The sequence below is a fragment of the Solanum dulcamara genome, chromosome 5 (assembly GCF_947179165.1).
Source record: "Solanum dulcamara chromosome 5, daSolDulc1.2, whole genome shotgun sequence".
NCBI classification, from domain to species: Eukaryota; Viridiplantae; Streptophyta; class Magnoliopsida; order Solanales; family Solanaceae; genus Solanum; species Solanum dulcamara.
The window spans coordinates 27,856,109-27,874,707 of NC_077241.1; the positions used below are offsets into that span (position 1 = coordinate 27,856,109).

The following is an 18,599-nucleotide window of genomic DNA, read 5'->3' on the forward strand; positions in this document are numbered from 1 at the left end:
ACATTTGGCCAAAGGTTTGATAAGGATAGGGTACCATACCCTAAGGTCGAAGGTGGAGATGTGAATGCTAGTGGTACTACTCTCCTTACCTATACCAAGTGTAAAAGAAATCATTAGGGTAGGAGTTTGTGGGAATGGGTGTTTGTTTAGGATGTGCTAAAAGAGGGCACAAAGTCTCCATATGCCCTAACAAGGGGAGACAAAGACATCCTCAAAGTCAAGCTACTCAAGGTGGATAAACTCAATGAGGTAGCAGACCGCGGCATAATGGGTTCTATGCACTTTAAGCTTGGAAAGAGGTTGAAGAGTCTCTCGATGTCGTTACGGGTAAGTTGCGGGTGTTTGACCTTGATGTTTATGTTTTAATTGATCTTGGTGCCACATTATCTTTTTCTACTCCTTACCTTTCTATAAGATGTGATGTATGTCCCAAAATCTTGCTAGAGCCTTTTTTGATAAATACCCTTGTGTGACTCAGTATTTAGGGGTAGGTTTGAGTGATGCTAATGAGGGTTGTTTTCTTCTTTAAGATGGTTAGGAATTATGATGGGTAGTGATTGGGAAATTGATGGTTGATGAGAAGATAAAGGTTCTCTCATAAGGGGGAGATGGAGTATTTCATTACCAAGGTTGGGTGTGTATCCCAATACTGATAGCCTAAGAGAAATAAGATTGAGTAAAGTTCATAGATATCGATGGATGAGTTAGGGAAGATTAGGGAAAGAGTGGGTATTTCATATTGTGATAATTGTGGTATGCTCAGTCCATTTGAGGTTATAGATATGGAGGAAGAACTAGATGAGACCTTGTTGTGTATAGTAGATAGGTAAGAATATATTGGTGTAGCCTTTGGTAGGAATGAATGCCAGTGAGGATATAGAGATGCTAGGGTAGACATGAAAATCATTAAGTGATGTTGACTTCAAGGGAGCCATAAAGTGGTTAGAATTATAGGCTTGAATGTGTGGCTGTAGATATATGAATGATTGTAGTAGTCTATTGATGACTTCTTGTTAAGTGTTTCAAATAAGTGTATTAAAATGATTATAGAACTAAGTTTCAATGTAGTGTTGATGGCATATGGGTGAATGTATGATGTATTGTGTGTTTCATTATTAGGTCTCGAGATTTGTTGAATATGGGTAGTAAGGAGTAGTACTCTAGAGATGAGCATTTGCCATTGATTGAGTTCTCTTATAATAATAGTTATCACTCTAGCATCCAAATGGCTCCCTTTGAGGCCTTGTTCGGGAGAAGATGTCGGTCCCTAGTGCGGTGGTTTGAAGTTGGTGAGATGGCGTTGATTGGTCCAGATTTGGTAATTGATGCAATGGAGAAAGTAAGGATCATAAGACAAAGATTGAAAGCTGCTCAAAGTCGTCAAAATTCCTATTCGAACACTAGAAGGAGAGAGCTTGAATTTGATGTTGATGACATGGTGTATTTGAAGATTTCACATATAAAAAGGGTAATGCGGTTTGTTAAGAAAGGGAAGTTGATCCCTAGATATATAGGACCGTATAGGATATTGAAGCGCATTGGCAAGGTAGCATACGAGTTAGACTTGCCACTTGAGTTAGCTTTGGTTCATCCGGTATTTCATGTGTCGATGTTGAAGAAGTTTGTGGGTGACCCAAATTTTATTGTGCCAATAGAGAACATGAGTATTGAAGAGAATTTGACTTACGAAGAGGTTCCGATTGAGATTCTAGACCAACAAGTGAAGAGGTTGAGAAATAAAGATGTTGTATCTGTCAAAGTGTTGTGGAGAAATCAACAAGTAGAGAGTGCTATGTGGGAAGCAGAATCGGACACGATGAAGTGATATCCTTATCTCTTTCCTTTCACTCAAGCCTAAAGGTACTAAGTTGCTCATGATCAAATCAATTATTCTTCTATGTTTCAATTCCATATATCATTCATATACATGCATGATTCATGAAAATGATTTCTCTCAAGGACTATGTTTTATTTTAGGTATGAAGTTTACACATTTTATGCATTTTTCAAAGTGTCCTCATGCCCATGTTGGGTTTCTAAATCCTTGTTCCATGTCTTTCCTATATTAGTTGAATATCATTGGAGGATGAATGTTTCCAAGGGGGAGATATTGTAACATTCCTAAAAACAAAAAAAGACAACAAAATACCTTAAGAATGCCTTGGAAATAGGTCACTCATGTAACGCATTATCCTTAATCTTTTTGGAAAATTTGAGTTCGGAATATTGATCAAGGGGCCAAAATCTGCGGGAAAATTATCTCAGTAGATTTTTAGGACCCGTAGATCAGAAGAAAGATTTTTGAAGAATCCACAAAATAGTGTGGTACGCGACAGAACCGCATCGCAGACCTGGGAACAGTTTTCCGGTTGAGTTTGTCGGGACAGGTCCGCATCGCGGACCTTGGAAGAGTTTTGACCGAATTGAGTTTTTTTAAGGGGTATTTTAGACTTTTCCTAAATTATTAGTTAATGAACCTAGACGGTTTTAAGAGATAATTCAACTCTATATATTAACCTAAACCTCTAATTCTATTCATTCTTCTATAATTCATCTATCAAATATTTTTCTCTCTACAAAAAGTCTCTCAAGGGTTTCCATTGAAGACTACAAGCAAATTCACTTAATTTCTTCATCAAAATTCTCAAGTTCTTCCAAATTAATTGGTGTTCTCACTCAAGGTATGTGGGTATTGATTCATGAAACCTTTCATCGATGAAGCCCAATCAATTTCTCAAAGTTTTCAATCAAATTAAAGTATGGTATTTTATGGGATTTGTGATCTCTATTCAAATTGCATGAATTTTTATTTAAAGTATGATCAAGAGTCTATTTTCATATAAATTGATTGTTATTGAATTAAATTGAAGAGTTTTTACATAAATTCTCCTATTTTGATTTCTAGAATTCATGATGTAAATTATAAGTATTTTGATTTATACTTTTAATGGATATTATTTATATGAATTATGTATGGGTTGATATAAAGTTTATGATCATGCATATCTTCAAGTTAATTTTATGATTTTCAAGTAAATTGACCATGCATTCATGTAATACCCTAATTTCAAATACAAGCTATGAATATAAATTTTCAAAGTATGAATTATGACTATGTATTTTTATTATGATCATGATTTATAAGTATGTCTCAAATTATGGCCTTAATTTCAAATACAATTTTCAAAGTATGAATTATGACTATGTATTTCCATTATGATCATGAATTATAAGTGTTACATCCCATACTTTTAAATTTGAAATATCTCGTATGTTCCTTAGACATTATCATGTGAGCCAGATACGCTACGACACTGTCAAACGACTCTAAGGAGGAGAAAATGTGATACCCCATAGTAGAGAAGGTTGGAAATAGAGTCATAAGAATCCAGAAGTAATTGGAGGACAGGTGATGAGTCGTAGGACTCGATTTACCCACGTAAGCTACTAACTTGGAAGTCCTACAAACCTAAGCTACTTGAGTATGTACCAAGCTTACATAGCACGGATTACATAGGCTCTTAAAATAAGATGAGATTACGAACCCACGAGGAGGAGGCTAATATGACACATGGTAGACAATGAAGGCATGACACATGGCATCACCTCAAGCAAGCAGGTGACCCACCTGCTTGGGGGAGGTGGGCCCCACTTCCATGTGGCAGCCCCACCATGCTTGCATGGACACGGTGATCCAATAAGGACTGGACATGTGTCCTCCTTAGGGAATGACACGTGTCACCTCTTGGGACCACATATATGTATGTCTATGTAACATATACTTCAGCTCCTACACTTAAATCTACAGCAAAACAGAGAAAACAAACCCTAAGTCTAGAGAGAAACTAGCGACGACTTGGAGGAAGAAATAGGTAAGTCTTGATTTCGTTCCATGAATTAATTATTTAGGGTATTCTAAGATGATATAGAGATGTTTGAAAACATAAAAATCAATTTTGGGGCAGCTAGGATGAGCTACAAACAGTCCGCTACTTTCAGCACGTTAAAAAGGTTTTTGAGGTGCAATTTTGGCCAATTTCGGGTAAGGTAAGGATTATCCTTTAAATTTGGATAATATGGGGTCGTTATGAAGTGTATTATACACCTTTTATACTGCTGAAAGTGTAAGAAATTTGTGGAAATGCTCGACGTTCGAAATAAACGAAATTGGAATTGTTATAGTTAAATTGTATCGAAATAAGGCATTGTGCATGTGGGGGATACTGCTGGTCCTGTGGTGGTGTGTTTCAGGGCCTAAAAGTTTTCTAAATGAGGTAGGGGAGTTTCTGGTTGCAGCCACATGACCCCCCGCTTTGTACGGTTAAAGGTTTTGCAAAATGGAAACTAGAAACCTTATTTTTGTATCGTAGTTTTGAGCGAGTAGTTTAGAGTTTATGTTGTATATTGTTGATGTGAATTGCTTAAAAATATGCTGCAGGTTGTTGCTGTTGGTTGGATATAGGTATTAGGAGTAAAATTGGGAATTCGGATAGGGCACATTATAGGGGAGGTGATGCCCAATTTTCGGTAACGCCTTAAGTAATTAAGGAACTAATCGAGAAGGCGAACAAGGGGTTGAGTTCTATGAATACTCATGTATAGCCTAAGGTGATGGAAAGCCAAGTGTTGTTAATACTCGTGTTGCTTTTATGTTACTTAGGTTCAAAGAACGACGAGATGAACGGGATAAGAAGTAACTCGAAACAGGTATGTGAAGCTTTCTCTTTGCATGTTTTTGACATAAGTATATAAAACCTATCCTTCCTTTCTTTTGGGCATGTATTAGATCTAAGTGACCAATGATATATGTATGAAGCTTGGGGGTAAATCTATTCATGAGCTCTGAACATGATTCATGATTCATAATTCGTATTCACTTCTGAATGTTAAGACTCTTAAAATAGTCAAGCCCCTATTTCTCGAGTATTCTCTATGACTGTATAGTGATTGATTAGACATAGCCCTTATTTTTCCTAAAGACTCTGAGATAATTACTGGTCAGACTTCTATAAGATATTTCACAGTGGTATGTGTCTAAAATTTCCAAAACTCCTTTTTACTTAATCCTTAGTGATAGTTAGAGGGTATACGTCAGATACTTCCTACCTTGATCTCCAAGTGATGGTTTACTTGAGGACTTCATTGAGTCACAGATAATAATTTAAACTATGTTTTGTTTCTCACTACTTTACTCGTAGATACTGTAACACTTCTTCTTCGAGTCTCGGACCGGTTATTGGATTCGTGCACAATTCCACTACATTGTCCATCGCGCCCTCACTAGAGGGCCAGGTACGTATGTATATATATAATGATGTGATGATGTGTTGTAATAAGGAGGTGATGGTTCTATAGATAAGATTCACCGGATCCCTGATGGGGCTGACTATATTGAAAATTTGAGCATGCATGTTTTTATAAATCATAGAGTACAGGTACAGATTCCTTATATGATAATTTATCCCCTGCTTTTCTATTTTAGATATGCCTCTAGTCGTATTGTGTTATGTTTTACATACTCAGTATATATGTCGTACTGATCCCCTTTTTTGGGGGGGCTGTATTTCATGCCCGCAGGTACAAGTATAGGTTTTGGGGGTACGTCAGCTTAGGATTCCGCTCAGCTCAGCTGGAAGAGGCTCTATTGTATCGGAGCCTAGTTTTTAGCATTGGCGGTTGATGTATAGTATTGTTTTGTTATTCAAGGGTACGACAGGGCCCCTATTCCGTCATATATTGTCATTAATATTGTTAGAGATCTATAGATGTATATATGTGGGTTGTATGTGTCAGTTTGGTTCAGCTGGGTGTACAGGATGTATAATATATGTTATTAGGTTATGGAAGCCTTGTTGGCTTGCGTGCCCTTTCATGCTATGATGCAAATAAAAGAGGCTATAGATATACAAAAATGTTATAGCCCAATAGGTCTCTGATGCATGGCGTTGTGTTATTTGTAGTCCAGTTTGACTACACTTTATTTATATGCATTGCATGTTTATAATTTGACGTGACCCTAACTGATAGATATGTATACGGGGGGTCCTAGTCGGACCCCAGTCGTAGTCTACAAGGTTGGATCATGACAAAAGTGGTATCAGAGCAGTTCATTCTTGGATTGTCTGCAGACAGTGTCTAGTAGAGTCTTGTGTATGGATGTGTTGCGCGCCACATATATAAACAAGAGGCTACAAGACATTTAGGATGTTACTTTTCTTCCACATCTGAGATCGTGCTATAGACCCGAGTCATAGGATAATTTCTTATACTAACCTTAGCTTTTAGTAGAAGGACGACATCAACAGAAGAAAGTAATTGACGACATGGGAAATTACGAAGCACGTAGGTAAGTAAAGGCACAAGAGATATATGTTGGGTAAGGTATTGACGTATGATTGAAATGTAAAGGCAAAACCTGAAAGGAAAGTAGACAGGGAAGGGCAACAAATGCAGTTCAAAGTTGGCCATACGAGGTAAGTCCATTATTTTCATAGTATTGTTGATATTGAAATCCCTGTGTGGCTATGATATGAGATGATATTGGAAGCCCTGTGTAGCCGTCATATGATATGAATATATATATGTGTGGACCCATGAGGCATTGTTGGTATTTTCTGCATGCTGGTTTAGGATAAGTAAAGAAGTATAGAGGAAACTCTGCCAAAATTTTCCCAGAACAAGAAAAGGGAATGAAACATAGATTCTTAAGATCTCTTGGAAATTGATACCAAGTACCCCTATTATGTTTAACTAAAGCTGTAAGAGGTACCTTTCATGTCATCGATAAGGGGTACCATTTTTACTTGGAGAATGTTATTTTGGAGAAGCAAAAGCCTATTCAAGCACTAGAGTTCAGACCGCAGTATCTCTAGCCGTATTTGTGCCGTAGGAAAAACAGGTGGCTCAGGTTGAGGGATAAGATGTCCCGCAATTGAGTTTCACTCTTTTTGAAAAAGTACCAAGCCCCAACTTCTAGTTGTAAACTAGATAAGTTGTTCATAACTCTAGGATAAATTTAGAAGGAGACCAAGTAGGTCATGTATTAAAAGAAGTACTGTGATGTTTAAGAGGTTCTAGTTTCTTCCAACAATGGTTGGAAAAGGGGTTACGATAACAATTTATAGTTCTCCACTGACTAATTGGGGAAAGAACTTCTAACAGAAGCACCTCAAAGAGATGTCAGGAATTGAATATGAGTATGAATTAAAAGGGGGATATATAAGTATGAATTGAACGGTGTGATACAATTATACAGGGATAAAGTTGGACCACTAGTAAAGCGCACTTGGTATACATTGACTAAGTTAAAAGCCTGTGTTGGGTACACAGTAAGGGCAAGGGGCATAAGGTATAAAGGAATAACGCATGTACACAATGTCGCTCCAAAAATAATGGAACCCTTACAAGATAAAGACGTCAGACTTAGGGAATAAATGGTGCAACTTACGTTCACCCCAAGAAACAAAGGATATAGGTTGGGATAGAGCTACAACTTCAAGAAAACCTTGAACAGTTGTCATCGAAATACTAGCACCGCCTAATTGAAATTAGAATGACTACAAGTACTAATTAATTTTTGATGAAGATAAGTAGAATGTGGCCTTGGGCAAGTTGTTCCATGAGTCCCATTACTCAATTATAGATTAATAGATGAGGTTTTGCACTATGTATAAAAAGGTTCTCGACGCTTCATGATTTAGCCAAGGTTCCGTGTGCGGATAACCAGGTTATAAAATATACAGAGAGATGGGGACATGATACAGTACCAAGTAAATTGGGGAAGGAGATAAAGCTATAGGTACCCTCTAAAGGGGGGAAATCAATGAGAGAGTGGCAAAGGTAAGGTGAAGGCAATTGATAGGATAACATATTTGAGAGGGATGTTTAAGTTTCAATAAGAACCCGAACTGAACTAAGTCAGGATGGTCTGGAAGTCACCGATAATGGAATAGAAGTCGGAATGCAATGTAAGGAAGTGTTAAGAAGATTTTAACAAGACCTGGAATGACATAACGCTAGAAGGTGGATGCATATAAAAACAAAAGGGCATAACAATAAAAGAATATCGAATAACTTAAGGGACACTACGAAGGATAATGACAGCATGGTAGACCAAAAGACAAAATATTGGCTATAGAGTTGGTCGCAAATAATGTTGAGATAGATAAATAACCAAGGAAAAAGGAACACGAAACCTCCTACTATAGGGGATGAGAAGAGCAAAGAGTAAATAAGGGAAAAGAAAGAAGTACAACAAGATGGGACAAGCAAGTTTCAATGTGTACAGTAGAATGAACTAGGAGACAGAAAGACTACGCTACCTCCTACAAGTTGCGTCTGAAGGGTTGTACGACCTATGAATATGTATATATAGACATCAGGTTAAGTGAGGAAGTACGGGAAAAAAAGAATAGGTTCCAATAATGACAATACCATTATGATATTTTGGATACCCTATCGAGAGATACGAGGATAGGTTAAGCCGAACTATGGGGATGGAATTAATACTACAGACAAAGTAAGACATGACCATGGTTGGACCAAAGATCTACCCCGACACCGATGGTAGAATAAGGGAGGAAACAACAGGGTAACACATGATACCTAGCAAAACGACGCTAGGATATTTCTCAGGTTAAGTTGAGCACCTTTTGACATTCTCGTAAAGGTAAAGAAAGACACGAGATAACAAATCTAAAGTGTTACCAGCTGGGGTAAGAAAAGTGTAAAATGGGTTAAGTAAGATGGGCAGAACTAGCTGATTACTATAGGATGTCGAGCTCATATGCCAAACTTCTTCGGGATTATGTCGACTAATGATAGACAGAACTCAAAGCAGCTATAAAGGTCACTATATGAATAAACTTTAGTGTTACTCAGTAGCCAACCCTAATGAATGGACATGTACAAAAGGGGTGAATATAATAGAGAACTAGGGATGTGGTCATAGTGGAACCAAAGATCTACCCCTATACCGGTTCCAAAATAACATAGGAAAGGGCAAGGTAAAACATGAGGACTAGCGAGACCATGCTAAGGTAAATCTTGGGATAAGTTGAGTGTCCCATACATTATTGCAAGGATTACAATGAAATGCGACATGAAGACTTCCCAGAAAGGTCACCCATACCAGTATTACTATCGCCCAAGCACCCTTAACTTTGAAATTCTGATGGAATTTAGTGCATTAGTACTGGTATGATCGCGCGATCTGAACTAGCAATGTAGAAATGACATGGGATTACGTATCTAGGGTACTATAAGTTACGTTGAGGGAATTGTAAAAAAGGCTTAAGAGAAACCAACAGGATTAGCTAATTACTAACTAATGGTGCACTTCAATGCCATAGTTCTTCAACATAGCATCGATTAATGTTAGGCAAACAACAGAATGGCTATATGGGCCAGTGGGCGAGGGAATTTTGACACCACTTGGCAGCCAACTCTAAGGATTGAAAAGCAAAACCCAAAAGATAAAGTGCTAATTAAAGTTCTGAAAAGAGTCGAGAGGGACTATACAAGGCTAAGGATCCCCAAATAATCAACATCATTACACAACTATTCTATACTCTTCGAGAGTAGGGTGATATATGGGTTATTGTGAGTAGTCTAATGAATTGGCCTATTTGTTTTCAATCAAGACGACCTATGCAGTTGGAACTAGGTGAAATTATAGGACAAGGAGGTAGTAAGGTTCCGTGAGGTTTCCCTAGCTAATTTCTCAGATAAAGGTACTTCAATTATGGTTAACATATGGAGATTAGTTGAAGAAGAGATCGGGAACACAAGTAGGTCTTAGTACCCCAGTTTTCCCTCCAGCTGTTGGACAGACTGAGCGCACTATTAGACGCTAGAAGATATGTCGTAAGCCGAGGTGTTAACTTTGAAGGTAGCTGGGATGATTATCCATCACCTATCGAGTTGCCTACCATATTGTCTACCACTTTGGTATCCCAATGACCCCGACAAGACTGGTGGTGCAGGACATGTAAGTCCCCTATTAGTTGAATGGAGGTTGGAAAGATTAAGCCAGTTGACCCAAACATTATTAAGTAAGCTATTGACTAGTAGCCTAGAGTCGACAGAAGTGACATATAGATAATTGACATTGATGTGCAGAGTTCAAACTTACGATTAGGTATTTGTAAAAGCATCACCCAAGAAGGGAGTAACAAGATTTGGCCAAAAAAGAAAACTTAAGCCAAAATACATTAGATCTTATTGAGTTGCTGGTAAGATGGACAAAGTTGCCCGTTAGTTAGACCTACCACCTGATTATGAAATTATACACCCGGTACGTCTATACGGGTACTTCACCAAAGGGACTAGAACCTTAGGTAAAGAAGGTGGCTTGAACTATTAAAAGATTATGATATGAGTGTATTGTACCATCTGGGTAAAGCAAATATTATTGATGATGATCTTAGTCAGTTATCTATGAATAATGTGTCTCATATTAAAGATGGCAAGAAGGAGTTGGTTAGAGATGCGCACTGATTGACCAGTTTGGGGGTAAGGTTGAGTGACTCTAATAAGGGTAGTATTCTTGTTCAAAATTGTTCAAAATCATCATTGGTAGCAGATGTTATAACAAAGCAAGATGTTGATCCAACATAATTTTAGTTGAAGAAGTTGGTGGTTGATAAGAAGATTGAGGTTTGCTCATAAGGGGGAGATGGAGTACTTCTTTACAAAGGTCGGTTGTGTGTTCCTAGTGTTGATGGTCTTAAAAAGTCAATGAGTAAAGACTATTGCTCTAGATATTGTATACATTTGGGAACCACTAAAATGTATTGAGATTTGAGGGAAGTGTATTGGAAGGATGGTATGAAAAGAGACATAGCAAAGTTTGTGGTGGAATATCAAAATTGCAAACAAGTGAAAGTTGAACATCAAAGACTGGGAGGTCTATTCCAAGATATTGAAATTCCTACTTGGAAGTGGGAAGATGTAAACATGGACTTCAGAATGGGTTTTCCTTGTACCCAAAAGCAATATTATTCGATTTGGATTTTAGTGGATAGAATGACCAAGTTAGCCCATTTTCTACTGTTAAGACTTCTTATAGTGTCGAAGATTATGCCAAGATATATATTCGAGAATTTTTAAAGTTACATGGTATTACTTTGTCCATCATTTTGGATTGTGTTACTCAATTCACTTCTTACTTTTGAAAGTCCATTCAAAGGGGGTTTGGCACAAAAGTTAAGGTAAGCACCAAATTTTACCCTCAAACTGATGGACAAGCAGAAAGAACAATCCAAATATTAGAAGATGTGTTAGGGGCTTATGTGCTTGATTTTAAGGGAAGTTGGGATGATCACCTACTATTAGTTGAGTTTTCATACAATAATAGTTACTATTCAAGTATCGGAATGGCACCATTTGAAGCTTTGTATGGGAGAAGGTGCCGATCACCTATTGGGTGGTTCAAAGTAGGAGAGGGTTCCTTGTTAGGGCTTGAGTTAGTATTTGAGGCCTTGGAAAAGTTTAAGATTATTTGAGAAAGGTTAAAGGTCGCCAAAAGTCCCCAAAAAGTCATATTCAAATGTTAGAAGGAGAGAACTTGAGTTCGATATGGAGGATTGGGTTTACTTGAAGATTTCTCCATGAAAAGAGTAATGCGCTTTTGAAAGAAGAGAAAACTTAGTCCCCAGTATGTAGGACCTTATAGAATCCTAAAGCGTGTTGGTAAGGTTGACTATGAACTTTATTTGCCAATGGAGTCAGCGTCAGTTCATCCGAAATTCTATATATCAATTTTGAGAAAATATGTTGGCGATCCCAATGCCATTGTACCTTTAGGTAATATTAGTATTGAAGAAAATTAGACTTATGAGGAGGTTGACCGAAAAATTAAAAGGTTGAGAAACAAGGAAGTTGTATCCGTTAAAGTATTGTACATATACCAAGAAGTTGGAAGTGCTACATGAGAATTTGAAGCGGCCATGATAAAATGATATCCTTATCTCTTTCCATCCATTCCGGCCTAAGGTATTTAGCTTTTCCTACTCAAATCCTTAAAACTCGCACGTTCCAACCTCTCTACTTCTTATTACATGCATGCATACTCATGAACCTGATTTTAAATGATGTTTAAACTACATTATTGCATTCATGCTGGGTTGTTAGACTATACATTCTACTCTACTCAAGTTAGTTCTACCTCATTCGAGGAAGAATGATTCCAAGGGGGAGATATTATAATATCTCAGGAATTTGAAGGTTGGAATATAATATAATAAGGTTAAGCATTGAAAAATGACCTCGGTTGATTTTTAGGACCTATATTTTGGAAGATAAATTTTCCAAGAAATTGAACAAACAGTAGGGTGTGCGGCAGGTCTGCATCACGAATCTATTCCCCTACAATGATAATTCTCCCTATGTCAAAATTTGGCTAAATTTTCATTCGCTCAAAATTGGCCTATCAGAAAACAAGTCTGCGTCGCAGACTTGGTTAGAATTTCCATCCGAATTCAGTTTTTGAGTAGGGTCACTTTGAATATTTTTCTAACTATTAGTTAATGAACCTGGATGCTTTTAGGATCTAATTCAACTCTATAAACAAACCAAAACGTCTAAATTCATTCATTCTTCTACAATTTACCAATTAAAATAATTCTCTCTCTACAAAAGTTCTCATAGACGTTCTACAAAAGCTCTTAAAGACTCCATTGAAAGTCCAAGTTTCTTCGAATTTCTTTGGTCTTCTCACTCAAAGTATGTGAATATTTCATCCTAGGGTACTTTCACATATGGAGCACAACCAATTTCTCATGTTTTTATCAAAGTTCAAGTATGCAGTTTTATGGGTTTATGATCCCTATTCCAATTGCACGAATTATGATTTTCAATTATGATTATGATCCTATCTCAATGTAAATTGATTATTATTGCATGGAATTGAAGAGTTTTTTTAATGAATTTTACTACATTGATCTGTAGGGTTCATGATATGGATTATGGATGTTTTTAATTATGCTTCCAATTGATATTATTTTTATGAATTATGCATGGGTTGATATAAAGTATATGATCATGCACATTTTCAATCCAATTTCATGATTTCCAAGTTAATTGATCATGTTTTCACGTTTCTACCTAATATCAAGTATAAGCTATGATATAAATTTCAAGCATACAATCAAGTTTTATGAATGAGGGTGACTAAAGACCCTAATGATGTTTCTATGAAAAAGAATTCATACTGATGGAAGGACTACACCCACATTAGATGAATCATATGATAATGAGCTATTTCAATGAACAATTTTACGAAGTATATTTATGAAAAGCTTATGATTTATGAAAATATGATTTATGATATGATATATATTCCTTGGGATGTTGACTTAGCATCGAGAGGACTTTGAGGTGGGGGATCGACCTAAGCCTTAGTAGCAACCTCTAAGTCCCTTAAACTATGTTGGCACCATATGTTTGCCAATATGTCCTAGTTAGTAAATCCACATATAGCACTTAATAATGATAATGATACAGAGTCTACCTAGGTAAGTAGCCTCCTACTTCCTCAATGTGGGAGTTACATCGGGATTTCATGTAATAGCTCGCATGGTCTTATTGTCAGTTACTATTATCTCCCACATATATATGTTTCTCATGATGTTTTATAAGACTACTTCTATCCTTTATTTTGATATAACACTCTCATGGTTTAAAGTGCTTTGACCTTGTTTATGCCTACTTATAATTTTACTACTTCTCTTATCATGTTATTTGAAATGGTTATTTGCACAACATGGTTTCAATTATGCATTTCATTTCCTCCATACTTTATACATTCAAACATACACTTAATTTCTGAATTATATCACAATGTAGAGAAAGATGCTCAATCATATTCTTGTGGCTAGTCAGTGATCAATTTGATGAGTTTGTGGTGAGTCCTCCTACTTCGAGGGAAAACCAAGTCATGTTTTCTTTTATTGACATTTCTAGACTATGTTGGTATTTTGAGACTATCCTATGTCATATTATTACTTACTTTGAGGGTTAACTAGGAATATCTCCTAGTCCCTACTTATGTAGTCATGGATAGGCATGTTGGGCATATATGTAAGAAGTCTTTGTTGCTTATGATATGCTAAGAGGCATGGTTGGGATTTCTCTGGAAATTCTAATCACTGTGTCACATCTAGTCCCTAGTTTGGGTTATGGCAGTATGTTTTTATGAAGTTACATTGGGATAATGACTAAGCACCGACATGACTTTAATGTGGGGTTCAGTTCAGTAGGCATAGTAATTACCCAAGGGAATTCTATTAGTAACCTTTAGTCCCTAACTACATTTCCCGCATAGGTTTAAAGTGACAATATGGCAAAGCAAGTGCATCCACATATAGCACAAAGTTAGAGGAAGTACCATCAAAGAGTCTCCCTTGGAAAAGTAGCCTCCCCTTTTCAATGTAGAAGTACATCGAATTCCATTTTATAGCTCGTATGGTCTTATATGTTGGTTAAAGGTCATATCCAACCTCAAGGTGTATGAAAAGGTATTAAGTTCTCATGATGATGTTTCGATACATTAACCATATGATTATGATGTTTTAAGATTTTGATGGTTTTACTCATGTTTTTAAGATAATGGTCATGCATCTCGTGATTCATATTGATTATGTCCTATATTCGTTGTCAATGCATAATTTTTATATACTTAGACAATTCCATGTACTAATGCATAATTTTACCTATATTGTATCATAATGTAGGGATGGGCAATCATCACACACCTCTCATTCGTGAGTAGAATTGAGCTGATTACTTTTACTTGTTGGTGAGTCCTCATGCTTTGAGGATAAAAAAAGCATCTTATATCATTCTTATGAATTTTTTATGTTGTCATGGATGAGCTAGGAGCTTGTATTATACCTCTATCCAGTTAGTAGAGGCATGTTGGACGTCATAGAGCCTATGTTGTCTTTTCATTCGAGTTAGAGACTTATTGTCTTTTATTGATACTTTTCATGTTGAGACTTTATTTCCACATCTATGTCTTATATTTATTTCTTTACTTACCTAATGTATTCTCATGAATGGTATGCTAAGAGACTTGGTTGGGGTCCCTCAGGATTCTAATCATCGTGTTAAACCTAGGGTCTAGCTTGGGCTATGATAAACTTTGTATCAGAGCACAAGGTTTAAAGATTCCTAGGGAGTCTAACATGCTGCATCGAGTAGATTCTTATTCATCAGTGTGAAGCATGCCATATCTATGAATAGGAGTCTATAAGGCATATTAGCTAAAACATCACTTATTTTATGGTCTCATCATGCGATTGAGTTGAAACTCGAAGGATTCCTACTCTAACGCATTCTCCTTGAAATTTTAGATATATGCCTCCAAGAAGGAAATCCTTATAAAAGAATGTTGAGGAGGATAAACAAGCTCCAAATGACCCTTTGAATGAACAAGTGTCTTATACGGAGTTCCTAGCTGTTGTCCAAGTTATTTCTCAAGCCTTGGCGGCTCAAGTAAATCGAGAGGTAGTAGCTCCTGTGAACCTAAATATGGGTATGACAACTAGCTGAGTTTGTCATTCCACTCTCATGAACCCTCTCGAGTTTCATGGTTTTAAGGTGGATGAGAATTCACAAAAGTGCATGGAGGATGTGGGTAATATTGTTGACATCATGTGTATTAGCCTAGTGGAAAAATTAGACTTGGCAGCATATCAACTCAAAGGGGTTTCTCAAGTCTGGTATGACCAATGGAAATATAAAAGAGGTAGAGATGATGGCCACATCGATTGAGAGGATTTCGAGGGTGCTTTTCTTGATGAGTCCTTTCCTTTAGAGTTCAGAGAGGCTAATGTGCAAGATTTTATCAATTTGTGCCAAGGTAATATTAGTGCGATAGAGTGTGCCCTCATGTTCACTAAGTTGTCAAAATATGCTTTTTTCATGCTTGCATATCCGAGGGCTTGGACAAGCAAGTTTGTTTTGAGTGTGTTCGATTTGGTGTTCAAAGATTGTAGAACTGCCATGCATATCAATGAAATGGACATTTTGAGTTTTATGACACATGCTGAGAAAATTAAGAAGGAAAAGTTGAAGGAGAGATCTAGAAGGGACTCCAAGAGGGGTTAAACCGATGGTGGCAATTTCTCTCATGGTAAGTCTAGAAATGGTGGCCGTCCTCAGTTTCATCAAAAGTTTGATCAAACTTTCTCAAACATTCCAGCTCCAAAATTTGATAAATATAAAGTTCCCAACCCCAAGGTTCAAGAAGGATCTCTGAGTGGCCAAGTCATCTCTCCGTGCAAGAAATGTATAAGAAACCACAAGGGAGAATGCTTAGCGGGATCAAATGTATGCTATAGGTATGGAAAGTCATGTCATTAGGCAAAAAAGTATAGGAGTTATGCTAGAGCCCAAAATCAAACTCAGACTACAAGCCATCTAGATCAGTGTTATACTACTTTAGGTGACGGTCGGTGCCAAAATAGATTTTATAATCTTTAGACTAGTAATGAGTTAGATGATTCAACCGATCTGGTGACTGGTATGTTGAATGTCTTTTACTTTGATGTTTATGCATTGTTAGATGCGGGTGCTACTCTATCATTTGTTACTCCTTATCTTTCTATGAAATTCATTGTTAGTCCCAAGATATTTCTAAAGCCTTTTTTGCTCTATACTTTTGTTGATGATTCAGTTATGGATAAGAGAGTTTATCAAAATTGCCCTATTTTTGTTTTTCATAATGTCACCTCAATTGATCTTGTAGAGCAATGTTATTCTTAGTATGGATTGGCTTCATGCATGCTATGCTTTTATATGTTGTAGGACTTGTGTGGTCAAGTTTTAGTTTCCCAATGAGCCAGTCCTAGAAGGGAAGGGTAGTAATTTCATGTTTAAATGCCAATTCATCTCATTCTTTAAAGCTTAGAAAATAATTTCTAAAGGTTGTATTTGTCACCTAGTCTGGGTTAGGGATACGAATTATGAAATTTCTACTTTTCTGTTAGTTTCGGTCGTTAATAAATTTCCAACATTTTTACCCGATGATCTCCTACATATCCCTCCCAAAAGAGAAATAGACTTTGGTATCAATGTTCTCCCTAATACCCACCCTATATTTATTCCTCCTTATCAAATGGCCCTGACAGAGTTGAAAAAGTTAAAGGATCAGTTGAAGAATTTGTTAGATAAGGGTTTTATTAGACTTTGTATCTCTCCATGGGGTGCTCCATTTTACTTTGTTTAGAAGAAGGGTGATTCTCTCCGTTTGTGTATTGACTACTGATAATTGAACAAGGTCACAGTTATTTTCCATTCCAAGGATTGATGACTTGTTTGATCAACTTCAAGGAGCAAGCTACTTTTCAAACATTGATCTTCGATCGGGTTATCATCAACTCTGAGTAAGGGAGTATGACATTCCGAAGAAGGTATTTAGAACTCGATATGGTCACTTTGAATTCTTAGTTATTTCTTTTGGACTAACTAATGCTCCTACAGTTTTTATGGATTTAATAAATAGGGTGTTCAAGAAATATTTAGATATGTTTATAATTGTGTTCATTGATGATATTTTGATCTATTCTCAGAGTGAGGCAGATCATGTCGATCATTTGAGGATTGTCTTGCAAATTCTCAAGGAGCTTCAGTTATTTGCTAAGTTTAGCAAGTGTGAATTTTGATTGAGGTCAGTTTCTTTCCTTGGCCTTATTGTCTCTGGTTAAGGTATCATGGTTGATGTTAAGAAGACTGAAATGATTAAGAATTGTCCTAGACCATTGTCCCCTTCCGATATTTAGAGTTTCTTAGGCTGTGCTAGTTATTATAGATGATTTGTGGAAGGTTTCTCTTTCATTGCATCACCCTTGACTACTTTGACTCAATATAAGATGAAATTCCAATGGTCCGAGGCACGAGGGAAGATTTCCAAGAGTTGAAGGATAGACTAACTTCTGCTATGGTGTTGACTTTATCGAAAGGTTCCTACGTGTTTGTTGTTTATTGTGATGCTTCAAGAATTTGTCTTGATTGTGTTTTGATGCAAAACAGTAATGTGATATCCTATCCTTTTAAAAAACTCAAGATACATGAGAAGAACTACCCAAACCATTACTTAGAGTTAGCAGTGGTAATTTTTTGCTTTGAAGTTATGGAGACACTACCTTTATAGTGTCCATATTGATATATTCAATGATCATAAGAGTTTGCAATATGTGGTCACTCAAAAATATTTGCATCTTGACAAAGGAGATGACTTAAGTTATTAAAGGACTATGACATGAGTGTATTATGCAATCCTGGAAAGGCGAATGTGGTTGCCGACGCTCTTAGTAGATTGTCCATGATCAGTGTTGCCCATGTTGAGGACAAAAATAAAGAGCTTGTTCGTGATGTTCATTGATTGGCCTGTTTAGGTGTTTAATTAGTTGATTATGAGGATGGTGGTGTTATTGTTCAAAATGGTTCCGAATCGTCTCTTGTGGTGGATGTTAAATCCAAGAAAGATAATGAACCTACTTTCATTGAGTTGAAGAAAACAGTTGCCAAGAAAGCCATTAAGTCTTTCTCCCAAGGAGCAGATGGTGTTTTTAGATATCAAGGCTGATTTTGTGTTC

The 18,599-nt window shown here is 36.8% G+C and overlaps 1 pseudogene; it reads right to left on the reverse strand.

Moving 5' to 3' along the window:
* Nucleotides 1-9,090: 9,090 nt before the first annotated feature.
* LOC129890914 (5S ribosomal RNA) lies at nt 9,091-9,210 on the reverse strand (annotated as a pseudogene).
* Nucleotides 9,211-18,599: the final 9,389 nt, after the last annotated feature.